This window comes from Hirundo rustica, chromosome 6, assembly GCF_015227805.2.
Source record: "Hirundo rustica isolate bHirRus1 chromosome 6, bHirRus1.pri.v3, whole genome shotgun sequence".
In the NCBI taxonomy this organism is placed as follows: domain Eukaryota; kingdom Metazoa; phylum Chordata; class Aves; order Passeriformes; family Hirundinidae; genus Hirundo; species Hirundo rustica.
In genome coordinates, this window is record NC_053455.1 from 7,228,868 (window position 1) to 7,244,286 (window position 15,419).

General features: G+C 42.7%; 1 long non-coding RNA gene across 1 annotated transcript; it reads left to right on the top strand.

Moving 5' to 3' along the window:
* Window positions 1-3,873: 3,873 nt before the first annotated feature.
* Window positions 3,874-7,957, top strand: LOC120753972 (uncharacterized). Its single transcript, XR_005701302.2, has 3 exons — window positions 3,874-4,233; window positions 4,893-5,075; window positions 6,507-7,957. It is a non-coding gene; the product is annotated as an uncharacterized LOC120753972 (long non-coding RNA).
* The last annotated feature ends 7,462 nt before the right edge of the window (window positions 7,958-15,419 follow it).

The window sequence follows — 15,419 nt, forward strand, 5'->3', positions numbered from 1 at the left end:
AACAACCAAGAGACATGAGTTAGTAGAGCCAAAAAATTGGTGAAATTTTGCTGCTGAAGGAAGCTGTTCCAGAATCTCTAATATATTGTGTTCACTTGTTTTTGGGTTTTTTTAAAATTTCTTTTCCTATTTTTCATTTTTTTTTTTTCCTTGGATAGAATAACCTTAATTATGACTATTTTACCTATAAAACTATCTGTACCTGCCAAATACTAAAATGTTTGCATGGAAATTTTAGCAAGGAAAATTTAGGATGAAATCCTGACTTGGTCACAGCTGATAAAAATCAGTGGAAAAATAATGGATGATTAAACAGTGGAAGAAAACCACAGGTGTAATATTTTATCATTGCTAAGAAGAGAAATTTGACACATTAGTGTCAGTTTGGAAGTTTTTCAGTAAAATACAGGAATGCTGGATAAGAAGAAGACAATTATTTTACCCTTGCAATATGTGATTCAGTTTTTAAAAGGATGAAAATTTGCAGCACAATTATGATGAGAACTCTACTTCTGGAGTAACCAATAGTCCAGGGACTGGATCACTTCTGTGGGATGGCCCTGCACTGCCTTATTGAGACAGACACTTGCAGTGCAGGTTCACAGCTAATACTTAGTCTTCTCACTTAGACTGGCACATGTGATATTAAATGTCTAAGTAGCATTGTGGCCTAGGCTTATTTTCCATGTGTCAGGTGAGTCCTTTTACCATTGGATGAGGCTGTTCTGGCCTGCAGCTTCTCTTTAAGCTTTTCATTAGACATCCGTTCTGGTACACAGCAAAAATATTTAAATATAACCTCTTTGAAATTTTAGGGGATGGAAACCTTCTCCCAGAGAAGAATAAATATAAAAGATGTGTTTACAACTGTGTGTGTTCTAGATCTTCCTCATATAAACAATGGTACACTCTTTATTCTCTGAGCAACCTGGTGTAGTGCAAGGTGTCCTTGCCCTTGGCAGGGCATTTGGAAGTAGATGATCTTTAATGTCCCTTCTAACCCAAACCATTCTGTGATTCTATTCAAAATTAACATTTCTAGGTTACACCTTCGTTCCGGGCAGAGAGGTTAGCGATCATATGATCTGAAAAATGGTGGTGAGACCTTAAGATGGGGCTTTAGCTGCAGTTTTTCTGGGTCAAAGCACGTGTGAGTGGCTTTCCCAGCTGCATGGTGACTCCTAGACGGTGCACACAGGAGGCAGCTGTGGTATCACTGCCCTGTGGCAGCATGGTTTCCCTGCGTGATGCAGCAAGATGTTGGCCAATACCTGGAGCTGGGGAAGGCTATGGAACATCTTCCCCTCTTAGTCCTGGGAGAAACCTGTCAGTTCCTCCATGACGAGTCCTCTGTGTGCTAAAGTGTCCCTCTGGCTGCAGCACAGGCCCCTCTGGTACCTGTGGGACGACATCCCAGCGCGCTCGTCCTTGCAAAAGCACCTTGCTCCGTCACGGCACGGCCACAGACAGTGCACGGAGCCTTCGAAAGAGTACAAGGGCAGGGTGTCCTTTGCCAGCTGTCTGCAGGGCAATGCAGACTGTGGTATGTGCTAATAACTAGGATTTGTTATTAGTGCCTGGGGCAGAGATTTCACAGAGTTGCGCACTTGGCCGGTGGTGGGCCCGGGATGACAGGAGAAGACCAAAGGGTGGAGCGCACCCTCACGTAGGCAGCAAATCTCCTGGGTGCAACAAGCTTTTTGTGCATGGCCACTTTCCTGCGAGGTCCTTGTCGCTGCAGAGAGGAGGGAGCGCTGAGCAGCTGCTGGTGCTGCTCAGGAACAGTCAATGAGCTACTCACACTCAGAGATGATGCTCAGAGTGCTTTGTTTTCCCGTCTACAGATTCAAGGCAGATTCCTCACAGGCTCCTTGAGGGAGCAGCCCCATGAAAGGGTGAGCAACAAGGGACTGTTTTTTCCATGCCATTTCCCTTGGACAAAAGGCAGCTCTAGACCAGGCGAGGTCTCGGTTACTTCTGTCTGCACCTAGAACGTGCTGGCTGGCTCGCTCCATAGGAGGTACCTGGGTAAACCCTCACGGTCCCAGTAAGCTGTGGTTTAAAACACTGCACTCACCAGCCAAGTCCTCAGCCATGGCTTTGCATCTGAGTTTTCTGTGGTAATCTAACAACAACCCAACAACCTTGAACTTTTCAGAAAGGGTTGAGAAATAGCTTGAAGTTCAGGTCTTTTAGTCAGCAGAGTCCTTTCCAGGGCTGCCTTCTCAGCAGCAAGCATCTGCTTTTTCTGAGGTTATGTGTGTCTAACACAGAGAACCCATGCTTGTTTCAGCATGTAAGCAAGACCTGGCAGCCTTTCACACATGACAGTGAGTCACCCTTGAGAGGAGAGAGTGAGTCAGAAAGGGCAGTTGACAAGCTTTATTTATCACTCTCCTGTTATTTGGCCTAGGAGAATTTTATCCTGAAAAACCCACCCTTGCTAATGATAGGCAGAGCTCAGACATATTATATGACTACTGGCTTTTTTCCCCCCATAGGTTTTACATGCAGTTTCATACCAGGAAATTACAAACAGTTGGCTGTTTCTGAGAATTTTTATTTTTCAAGGGGTTCTGAATGTACCAGCTATATTGTAATAGCTTGCCTGATTTAGGATCACCTTAAAGAGGACAAACTGAAGTGCCTCTGAGTGATGAAAAGAGCCTGAGGGCTTTTCAGAGTCCCCATTTACTTTCTTCTCTTAAGGCTGCTTTGCTCAGAGCCTAATTGAGTGCTGCTAGCACGGCCTAGTGTCTTGACTGTCTTTTGATTATGGTTCTGCCACTCACAGGCTCCATATAGGGTGTGTCAGGCTTTCCAGTGTAAGTATCTATTTTCAGAAGTTACATGGCTCTGTTGTAGAAATTCATTCCAAGCAGAGTGTTGGCAGGAAGCGTCGCAACTCAGAAATGGAAAAAGAGACATAGAAAAGGAAAAAAAAAAAAACAAAAAGTCTGCCTGATGATTAATTAAGGAAACTCTGGCCTTGGGAGTTTCAGATTTTGCAGTTTTGAGAAAGGGGGCAGTGTAGCAAGGGAAAGCAGATGGATTTGGGGTGACCATCATGTGTTGTTGGGCATCTTGAGTTACGGAAAAAAGTGAAGTGAGCTCAAGTCCATTTTACTTGTATAGCAAGTGGGTTTGAAGCAGCAGCCTATGAAGGCAGCACCCATTGTGCTCAGCAGGTTCTCAGTGAGCCAGCATGGCAGGACCTGGAGATCCTGCAGGTTCCCTGTCTCCAGTCTGTCTGGTTCAGACTGTTCTTGTCCTGTTAGGGGCCAGTACCTGATATACATGCAATACCAAGGCGGTCTGAACAGTGCATATTCCTGTGCAGGCCAAAACCAGCATTTCAGCAGCAAAATAACAGTATCTGTCCATTTTTTCTTGGAATCATGGAGACATTTTAGATATTTAGTAGCTAAGCTCTAGCGAGACCAGTGAACTAACACTTCTATATGTGTTAAGGAATGTGGCTATTTGTCCCTAAAAATGGGGACTCACTGGGGTGCTGCAGCAGTTAAAGATACCATTGTGTTTCCTGATCCCACCAGTGTTTCCTCTCTAGGAGGAAAATACTTTTTAGCTCATCCATTTAGTTCCTCTCACAGATAGACAAAGCACTCTTTGACAGAACTCTATAAAGGTGCTTCTCATTGCTCCTGTTCATTCTGTGGTGTGTCTCTGTTACCCTCTCAAAGCCAAAACTGCACCCACCAACCAACCAACCACCCATCCATCCTCTACTCAGGGAGGTCCATTAGCAGCTCCTTTGTACAGACACAGCTGCACCATCACCTCACCTGCTCCTCACCTGGGAATGGGTGTGTTGCTTGTATTGCTTTTCTACTTGCAGGTGTACTGTGGGAAAGAGCAGCACTCAGACTGGAAACTGGATCAGGCAGTGACTTGCTGCAGGAAGGGAGGTTGTCAGTCTGGATTTCCTTAAAATCTGGATTTCCTTTCTGTATTTTCCTGCTTCCAAATGTTGGTGATATGTGCTCTTGTGCTGGCTGGGACTAAAACCTTCATCCTTTAAAGAAGCTGCACTGGAAGAACCACAAACTGGTTACAGCTTCTGTGGCTCAAACTGAATTGTAAATATCTGCAGTGAAATTTTTACAGCTTGAAGGAAAGAAACCAAACTGCAATTTGAAGAATTTCAAGACGTTTTTACCCTAATTCTTCTTCCATGTGAAAGAGATCATACTAAGGCTCAAGGAACAGGCTGTAAGTATGCTGTCACCTGTCACAGCCTTTCTATTTGGAACAGACAATGCACGTATAAATGAAGTGTATTTCTCCCTGTGATCTTGTTTATTTACAGAAGAATAAACAGTCTTTTCCCCTTGACTACAGCAGAAACAAACACAAGTCACTTCTGGACACAAATTCCCAAGTCTGCTGGTCCTGACAAGGTCTGACCTCAAATGGGTTCCCTTCTGTGTGGCTCCTTCCTATTTTCTCTCCTATCTGAAGCCACTAAAAGCACATCAACAATGACCATATCTGGGCAAGCAAGGAAGTCCTTGACTTTGTGAAGGAAATGGAAACTAGATCTTTGAGAGGGTTTCCATTGTTCATCTGTCTTTACTATATTGGAAAAGAATTCTTTCTACTGAACCTAACAGAGTATGCATGACGTGTTTGTAACTATAATGGGATGTGTGGGGATTGTGGATTAAAGCCTTGCCCCAAGGCTGTTATTATCATTTTTCAGAGTAACAATCAAGAGATGAAGGTGCACCATCTAATTTAGGTGTTTCAGCAAGTCATCTTGAGACGGTGCCTGGATCTCCATATCAACTGGGTTGGGAGACCCAGTATTCACAGTATTGCAGACCTGGATGGGCAGGGTACTGACCCACCTCTTGCTTCTTTGTACTTAGATGCTGTAAGAGCTCTGACAGCTGAAGTGCTGTGATGGGGGGGATATGTGCATTTTAGAAGGAGAAGGGTGAGATGTGAAAGTTACGCTCTGCACAGAGAGGAGCAGCCCAGATGCATGGAATTCTGCTATGAGCTGTGTGATGGCCAGATGCAGAGGGAAGACCAACACAGGGAGCATTGTGGTAAGAATTTTCTACACATCACCTGGCCAAGAAGACAAAACACATGAAGCCTTCTCTCACTAGTGGAAGAATTGTCACTGTCTCAAGCTCTAGATTTTGTAAGATTTACTGCCTGATCTAAAATTTGCTGAGCAGGGAACACAGTAGCGCAAGAAATCCAGATTTCTGGAGTGGGTCAGGGATGATTTCTTGACACAGGTGCTGGCCATGCTGAGCAGGGGGATGCTCTGATTGCTTTGTTGCTCACTAACAAGGAAGAAATGGGTGGGGTTGTGATGGTCAATGGCAGCTTTGGAGAGACCAAGAAGTGGTAAAATTTAAGACCATGAGAAAGAAGAGATAGGTGAGTAGCAGAAAAATGACCCTGGGCTCAGAACACCTGACTTTGGCTTGTTCAGGAAACTAGCAAGCAGCTGGTCATGGGATATTGCTGTAAAGGGGTGTTTGGGGTGGGTGATCTTCAAGGGCATCTCCTCAAAGCCCAGGCATGATCCCTTCTGTCATGCAGGAGGTTAAGAAGGCAGTGCACGAGGCCAGGGTGTAGAGAGAACTACTGACTAACTGACACATAAAAAGAAAACACATAATAGGGGCAAGCAGGAACAGGCAACCAAGGAGCAGTGCAGAACTACAGAGGATGGGATTAAGAAAGCCAAAACTGGGCTTGAGCTGATAGCTTGTGATCATGGGAAGGGCTTCTACAGGTATATTAGTAGAAGAAAATTCCACTGCTGAATTCCCTGGAAATGTGCCTTGAATTGTGCAACGTTGAATGCAGCATGTTCTAAATGCCACAGAGCTCTCAAATCACCCATGTGACATGGGAATGTCAATGAGAGGGTGGTGGTAGTAGTAGTGGTCCAGAAACCAGAGCTGCCAGGAAGGTCTCTAGCCCGTGGTTGTGAGGATTACAGGGTTTAAGCAGCACTCTCTGCTGCTCCACTCTAATTCTGCCACCCTTCAGATGTGCTGTAGGTACTGCAGGACTTCCTGTCCTGAACCTCCCAGTGCTCACTCAGGGTGTGGGTGAAGGACTTCATGAGTCCATAACAGATCTAATTAGAGCCCTGGGTGGGCTGAGACCTCTCTGAAACTGAATTTACATCGACATGATCAACTGTGGCAGCTGATAGTGGATCTGTTCTGGTCTCACTGGGCGGGCAGAGGTTACAATGGCAGCAGAGTGCAGTGAAGGACTCGCCGCTTAGGAGTTAGCAGCAGACAAGCTCTCTGAAACATACTCCAGGCAGACCTTGGAGTTCTTATTATGCTTTTACTTTGTTCCTGAATGTCTGCTGCTTCAGATGCTGCACAGTTGCTGGTTCAGCAGGTTCATATGCACAGAAGGGCTGCCATAACTGCTGCAGGATTAATTTGGGTTTAATCAGTGTTTTGGACATGCTAACATTTTTTATTTCAACACTGTTGCAGAAGAGTTTTGCTGGAGGCTACTTAAGCCTCTGAAGACATCTGGCTGGAAGCATGAACAGATTTTCCAGGCCTGAAGCAGCAGATGTGTATCTGGACAAGCAAGACACTGCATCCCCTGCTGACTGAGTACATGGAACCATGAATGTCCTGGAGCAAAACTCACAGTATTTCTGAACCATCTCTGTGGATGATGAAATTTGGTGGAGCAAAACCCAGTAAGAACTGAGCTCAACGTTGTAGTGAGGATGTAACTTAAGGCAGGACAAATTTGCATGTGCCTATAAAAAATGAAATAGACAATTTAAATAATCTCTTTGAAGAGTAGTACTTCTTCCTAACGTTGAGTCTGAACTATTGGTTGATGACAGTCCAAATGTGCCAGGTATAATTTTTCAGCAGAAGTTGTAAGATTACAGAAAGGTGAGAAACCTAGCTGAGAGCATACCTGCATTAAAATAATTGCTTTCTGTGCTATTCTAATTTAATTTCCAAACAGCGCTCAATCGCTGTGTTATTATCCCCTTGGCATGAGTCAAACGATATTCTTTTTAATTTTTGACCTTCCCTTCACAGTCTGAAATACCTGACTGTTGTAACTAGAATAGCACTCAAGAGGGGACATTCTCTTCAAAGGGAAAACTGATGTACTACACTGAGCAGAAGGTGGTAGCAAAGCAGAGGAGTTGGGTAAAAATCCAGGAATCTAGCTTTAACATCATGAGGAATTTACTGCTTAAAAGGGCTTACATGTAATACAATAACTAATGCAGGATAAGAATTGTCTTTCTTTCATTATTTTGTAATTGGAAAAGATCATTAAACTATTCCTTTCAAAATAAACATTGCTGTACCAGGGTGAGCAAAACAGATGAATTTGCTTTGAGTTCTGGATTTCTCCAGAATGTTCTACTTTAAAACAGAACAAAGAAAAAATGAATCAGTGGAATATTAACTTTGTAGAGTAAAATAGTATAATTTAAATGTTAAGAAGACATTTACAAACACCATTAAAAACGCCAAAACATTGGTTTTGCTTTCCAATGAGTTCTAAATGTGAATCTGTCAGTTCCACTGAAGATGAACTTGTCCACGTATTGTATTTTGACAAAATACTTCTCTGTGGTTCTCATCTGAGGTATCACCCGAGCCAAGCACGTCCTTGATTAATTAATATCAATGGAGTTCCATACCAGGAGTGTGGCTCTTTCAACACCCATTACTCTAGGAACAAATTGGTTTTTAATTGGTCCAGTTTGCAAAAGAGACCCCTGACTCTCACTCAAGCCCCCCACTGTATCAAAACATGGACATTATGGACCTGTTGCATCCTTCTCCCCCCTCACAGTCCCAAGCTCCCACACACCTTCTCACCCAAATTGGTGAGATACATTGAGGGAACATACACAAATTGACTTAGCCCAAATCTTTCTGTCATGCTTCTGCCTCTCAATGAGATTATTTGTATGTTTTAGTTCCCTTGTGCCATCCATAAGCCTCCTCTGGGGGTACAGAGCGTGGGTGACACCCCCAAACTGGGCCCTGCCAGAGGGGGCTGCTGAAGAGACCCTGTGACTGCAAGGGAGGGAGAGAGAGAGAAGAGTCCATACAGGTGCTGGTAATTTTACCTGGGATCTTCACGGCTCTGAGAATGTTGGCAGACGTTGGATATCGAGCACTGCCACTTGTGGTGTACTTCTAAGTGGGTCCCAGCTTCTCAGTGTCACCATCTTGGAGGGACAGAGAGGAACCCCATGGCTTCTGAAGCCACACATGCTTTTTGCCTTTCAGGAGAAGACAAGGGCCTTGGCTGGAAATAGCCAGAACATGACAGCCAGCAGAAGGTACTGTCAGTGAACAGCATGGAGTTATTTTGGTCTCACACAATGCACTACCTTTGCTATTTATCCTGGAGTGTCTTTTCCTAGCACTGTGTTTATTTATACTCACACAGCTATAGCCCCCTGGGTGGCAATGTCAATAATTCTCAATGCAGTGGCACTTGTAGTGGTGAGCAAAATGCAGAAGCTGCTCCCTGCCAGTGCCAAAGTGTCCAGGGACGACAGCAGCGAACCAGAGAACTCTCTAATTCTTGGCTTGCTCTTACCTGGAAAAGAAACAGAAGGAAGGAGATGGAGCTCAAAAAGGCAAGTCACCAAGGCATCCCCACAAAGGCTTAGTGGCTTTGCCAAGAGAATTAAAATGTTTTACATGGAATCAAGTAAGTTTATAGGAGATTTGGAGATCTATGTATGTCAAGGGCTCCTCATCCTTACAAGGCAGAGCTGTTGATACTGCACTTTTTAAAGGCACTTCCTGAGCTGTCCCAGATCAATTCACTCAATGCTCTAGTGATTGTATTCCAGTTTGGCAAAAGGAGGATTCGTTGTGTCTGACAACATATCATTTTACTCTCTTCAGGAAAGAAGTGACAGAGCAGATTCAACAGGCTCAGTTAAAATTTACATCAAAGAAATGAGCTGGTCCTTTTACTGACTTCTGAAAAATGAAGCTGGATTTGTTTGAGCAGGGTATTTTAAAGGCTTTAAAGAAATTCCTATTTGGTGATATTATGCAATAATCAAGGCACACACAGCATCTGGACCTGTATACTCTGCTGGTAAGTGTGCCTGCCTGTTTAGAGGGACACAAATTTCCTGGCACCAATGAGAGTGATACCTCAGGGCTTTCTGAGGATTAAGCCCTGGTTCCCTGTGCTGACATTCTCCATAAAGGTCAGTTAGTTTTTCCCTTGTTCCCTGTCAAACTCCCTGACACTGAGCCCCTCTCCTTTGCTAAAAATGATTCAAGCCCTGGAATATGCCCTTGACTAAGGAGCTATTTTGGTTTTAGAACCAACTGTTTTTCTGGTGCATATTGTTGTAGCTCTGATTTAAGTCAAAGGAGATGAGTGTAGCTTTGACAGTAAAACCTACACCCTTCCCCCAGGTGGGTCTGTCACCTCCTACAGCGCTAATGCTCCCCACAGCAAACCCTGTCCCCCAGCTCCAGCTCCGTGCCACCTGCATGGATGAAGATTGTCCTTTAGCCCCCAGGCTTGCCAGAGCTGTGCTTTGCTTGGTTCTTGGATCAAATCACATTCATCTCTGAGAGGATTCTTACACCTCATCCCTCCCTTCCTTCATGGTCAAAGCAATCTCCCTCTTGGTCTCTCTGTAACAATATAGGAGAACCAACCAAAATACAGTGGGGGGCTTTAATTAAATACATCTTCATTATACAGCTGGATAACTTTAGGTTGGCAGTAACTGGTGAGTAGCCCAAGGTCATAAATAAAGTCTTTGTCAGAGCCTGCAATTATATCCAGCTTTCCTGAATCTTAGACCCTTATCTTAGTCATTAGAGCAGCTATAACAGCTCTTTTCTACACTTCTCCCTGCATGTACTAATGAATAGTGCATATTTAACAGTTTCAGTCATGAACTCTTTATTTTGTACTCAGATGCTGCCACAAAAATCCATGTTTTCCCTTTACTAAGGAAATGGAAGCCTATACATCTGACAAAATTTGGCTGCTTCAGCCAGTGGGCCAGCAAAGCTTTTTCTGTTGCTGCACTTTCCTTACTTCTCAAAATCAGCACTGAGAGAAGTCCATTTGTGTGACATGTTCTTAGAAATTGGGATCATGAATATAAAATCCAGACTTCTTAGATCAGTCTGAACATATCAGACATTCTCTAGGTCAGTATTTGGAAAAAGCTGTCACAGACAGCTTATAGGGCAGGACTGGATTTCATACATATGACTTATAATCTAGTTTTAGCGTAGGAATATCTGAAGCATGTATCAGTGACTCATTTGTTCAAATATTAAGACCTGAAGCAAGAGAGTGGTCTTGCTGATTGTGTTTCTGTACTTTCTAGTATGTGTCATGGAAAAAATCGACTGTCATGCCAAACTTTGCCTCCAAAATGGCCGTATTCCTTTAGCACCTGTTGATTAACACAATACCTGAAACTCCCTTCCTTGCTGTTAATTATTAAGCATGATTGAAACCTATCTGTGTATTTCTAATAGTTGCTGGAATGCTGAGATAGTAGATATTTACCTGTTCTGGCCTGCTGGGCTGGAAAAATCCAGAAGTAGTCATTTGTTTACATTAAGATTCCCATTCTGATGAAGGTTTTGCAGAAGAATGGACAGTGTTATATTGGTGAATGTCCTGATCAGCACTGTGCTGCTCTCCCAGACCTCCTCAGGGATGGTTAGCTTTTGTCATTTTGGTCTCTCAGGACCTTTTCTAGTAGAAAACCTCTTACACCCAGGAGGAAATGTCACCTAGAGGGGATGTCACCTGAAGTGGCAGCGCTGTGGATGGTGGATGAGTCGTGATCCTGTGGCAAATTAGAGGTTGAAAACAATGCATGAGCTACCCAGTGGGATTGCAGGGAGTTAGATGACACCCTGGCTTTTCCTGCAAGACCCTGTAGTGCAGAGGTAGCTGTCCATGGATCGTGGTGCAGGAGGGCAGAGGTACAGAAGGAAAGAAGCCACAGCCTGGTACCATAGAACGTGTGCTATGAGCTCATCTGCAGAGGAGTTTGGCTGAAAAAGTCTCCCCTTCAATCACAGAAGCTGCTGCATTGGATTGGGCTGATGAAGACATGCAGGAGACCCAGGGCAAGCTGTGCCTCCGTGGGTGCTGTGTGTCTGCACCCCCATGGCACTATAGGAAAGCAAAGCTCTGGTGAAGTGGAGAATACGTGTCTGGAGCCACTGACATCAGCCCTCTCCAGGCTGTCAGGCTTGTTATGGCAGAAACGCAGGATTTCAGCAATGCTGTTCAAGGTTCATGGGCTTTTCACGAGAATTGTCAATGCAGGCCAGCACTGTTTTCACTGAGTGAAAAATGGTGTGGAGGGAACATAAATCAGCAGGTTCAGATTTTATTTCCAAGCTGGAAAGTGAATATTTGCCTTGTGATTTCCCAGTTTAAACTTTATGTGCATATTGCTCTATTTTTTTTTTTAAATTTTTTTTTATTATTGCTATAATTTAATTGTGGGATTTACTTTTACTCTTTGGAAAAAATCAAACCAAACCAAAACCAAAACACCACATCAACCTTTCAGTTCCGTTCTTCAAAAGAAAATTTGTTAGCAGGATATGTGCACTTATTAAATTAGAATGTTTATTAGTTGCTCATTTACTCCTTCAGCTATGAGAGGAAGTTTTCTTTTTCTCTTCTTTCCCAACCTGTTTCTGTCTGGGAAAGCTGATAAAATCTCACTTTTAAACTGCAATTTCTCCTCTTGTTTTTTAGCAGACTTGATGATTGCAAATGAAAGGTGACCACAGAGGGAGTGGCTAAAGTGTCATTGTTGTACAGGCTGATGATCATTAGTCACGGTATATATTGGGAAACGCTCCTCATTACTTTATATGCCATAAAAATAGTTTGGTTTTGCTCTGAGTCCACTAAATTGCTGTTTCAGCTGGATATTTGTTGCAGCTTGCTGCATTACAAAATCTTTGGTCATCTGGATAGTATTTCTGTAGCCTGGGTGAGAAGTCATGGTAGTAGCTCTAAAGCTTTTTTAGGAAGAAAGTTCCACAGTTACTGTTTAGGATGGGATAAACTAGGAAGGGAAGATAGTTTATTTGTTAGAAATGCCAACACTGTAATTTTATTCTTTTTTTGGACATCCTTTCTAGTGACATCAAATATAAAGGCCCTTTCAGTAGGGGCTATCTATAAGTAAAATATCATAGGTAGTAAATGTATGGGAACATCCTTTTCCAGCTTTCCCTTCCCAAGGAAAGCATATAGTAGTTAAGCTTTACATTTTCTGAAAAGTTGCATGCATGTGGATGTGAAATTGAACATGTTAAGAGCTCTCTGAAATACTTCTCATGCTGCTATAAATAAACACACTCTACTAACAACTTGCCTTATTGACAACATTGTTGTCTACTGTACTCATTTGAAAAATAATGGTTTTGTGTAATTCTCAGCAATATGTTACAAACATACCCCCTGTAATGAAAACTGGTTCAAAAAGGGACTGAAGACCTCATTGTTTGGTCGAATACATAATCTGCTGACTGCTCTGTTCAATTTGGGCTTCAGACTGTAAACTCCTGGGTCAGGTTTTTTATAATCTTGGTGTGAGCTGACTGATTGAAGCACAGACAATGGAAGGGCAAGCCAAAGGCTCCAGATCTTACTGGCATGTTGTTATATCAGATTCCCAATTTTAATTTACAGAAAAAAATACGTGTTTAACTCTTGAAATGGAGAAGAAGAACAACAACAAAAAAAGTGATTTTAATGGGGACAGGTGGCAGTCTGAATCTGCAGCACCTGGAAACAGAGAGCCAAGAGATGTGAACCAACAGATCCTCCCAGGGCAGTGTTAAACTTCCAGACCTGTTCCTCACTCACACCATCAGTTCTATGGCTCCCAATTCCCAGCTAAGTAAGGTGAACTGTAAAATAAAGAGGAGAGAGGTGATCCCAGCTCTTTCTGAGTAAAGCGGAGATTGGCACAGCTGTGGTGACAGCATTCCCCCTTTGTGCTACTGATGTGGTCTTTTTTATGAAGAAATGGCAAGATTGCCTCTTTGGGGATGGATCCTATTTAAGAAACTTCCTACCTTGGGGTAAGAGTGGAGAAGGAAACGTGGTTTGCACAGCAGTAACATTTTTCTCTTAGATTATGTTATAATTAAAAAACAATAAATGCACTCACTGAGACCTAGGCTGATGATAAATGTCTCATTTTGAAAATTGTGGCAGATTTTCCCTTTGATAACTGCACACTTATAGAAAATATAAGTGATTTCCTTTTTTTTTTTTTTTTTTTTTGTAATTTAGGCTGACTCAAATTATTGGTATGAAACAGCTTGATTTACTCAAGGCATTTTTATGTCTGCCCTCTGAAAAATGTTACTCTAATTTATTCAGCTAATTCAAACTAGGAAATCTGCCAAGTTCTTGAAAATTCTCCAGTGACAGGAAATTATTATACTGTGACTTCTCTAAGTCTAATGGTGTTTTTATTTAGCCTGCTCATAGCTTTAGACAGTAGACAGCAACTTGCAGTTTTAACTGATGGTTTCTCTGGCATAACTTTGGCATATTTGAGGCACCAGGACTCTCCTGTCAGAAGAGCAGGCAATGACACACGGCTCATTTGAAGGACACTTCTTTGATGTCCTCTATGACCCAAAGAGGTGAGAACTGGCCTCACCCACTGGCCAGCCTGTACTTATCCAAGCTGCTTGCTCCATCATAACTTTCCCCGGTACTAACGGGCTGTGTGAAGGAGGACACTGTGTTCCTCACCCTGCTCCCAGCCTCTCTCCCGTGCTGGCAAAAGCAGAGGCTTGAGTGTGGCTGCAGCAAGGTTCTCTCTTATTGCTGCTGGTTTCAGTTTGAAGGGAACCCCTGATGGCCAAACAGCTCATGACATTAAAAAATGCACACTTTTGAGTCTATGTTGACACACAGGCATTTCATGGTCTTCAATAACACTTGACTGGCATACTCTTCTTCGATGCCAGCACAAGCATTCTGGTTATGGCAGACTTCTGCCTAAGAAATGCCAATAAAGAGAGTTTATTTATTAATACTGCCTGGTGACAGCAGGGTTTTTAATGTCCTCACCCAATGCTGGTGAACTTCTGTTTAAGTGGCTGTCTTTTCTCCTAATGCTGTTTGTAACTTGCCAGGTATACTTTATAAATGGTCAGCACTATCTTAGGTACTTGACAGAGTTTATAGTATATATACTTTTTAACTGCACTTAATTTACTGCATTGAATTTACCTCCATGCTAAAGCAGGTAATGAACCATTGTACAGCTACTTTTCCAAACATATCTTCAGAACTAAAGGAGGCTCATATTTACTTTTTAATGCTTCCAACTCATTTAGTCTGAATTTCTGGCTTTCTGTTCCAAATTTGGGAAAACAGTGAGAACTCTCTGTGAGATCTTGTGGTTTGCTTCTGTGTTTGAGTCTGCAGTACCATTCAGTGTCAAGTCCCTAACTTTTTACCCTTGCACACGAGTATCAATATTTAGTGAAAGCCTAATTTTTAGGCTGTATAGAAGATGTATTTGCATCAAAGTATCAAGTGTGCACACAAACATGAGACCTGTAACCAGGAATTTCCTCATTTCAGTTCAATTTCCTTATGCAGACAGTTGCTTAAACTGGCAGTTGGCTGACTGGAATGGTTCTCTGATGGTGAGTGATGACTCCATTAATGTTTTAATCAATAAGTTTCAGAATACAAGAGCTGCAGACAATCAGAATTGCATTTTTACAGGAATATTTGTCTGTGCTTATATCCCCAAGTGATGGAGGCCTGCTGTTATTCAGTGCAGAATATAACCAGTGTTTCACTAAGAAGAGTTTCCTGTTAAATGATTCCCTGAACAGATTATTTTGTGTTAGGACTGTCTGATCAGCATCACACTAATTATCTGGAGAAAGAGGTGCTCTTGTGAAGTGATCATGATTGAGGGAAGCTATACAACAGGAGTAAAAAATGCCAACTGACATGAAAGAGGTGTAGTGGGAGCAACTCTTCACCACTGACTATAGCAAAATAACTCAGGATTGCCAAGTGAAATGTTTGGGCCATTTTTAAACTTTTTCACTTGCTACCCAACTATGTTGTGATACACCTCAAAGCACCAGATGTTGTAGTTCTTGAAAGCATGCACGGGAAAAAAAAAAAAAAAAAAAAAGATTAAAGAGCTAAAAAGTCTGCTAGTGGATATGAGCCTTCAGCTGGTGAATCCTGAAGTTGCAGATTGCTAGAGACCAGGAGGACACATCTATTTTTACCTTGCTTACATCCTTCTTAAAAGCACCCACTGACAAGGCATGCATCCTCAAGTGGTGTGTTGGCAGGGGCAGATGTTCAGAGCAAAATAGCTGCTC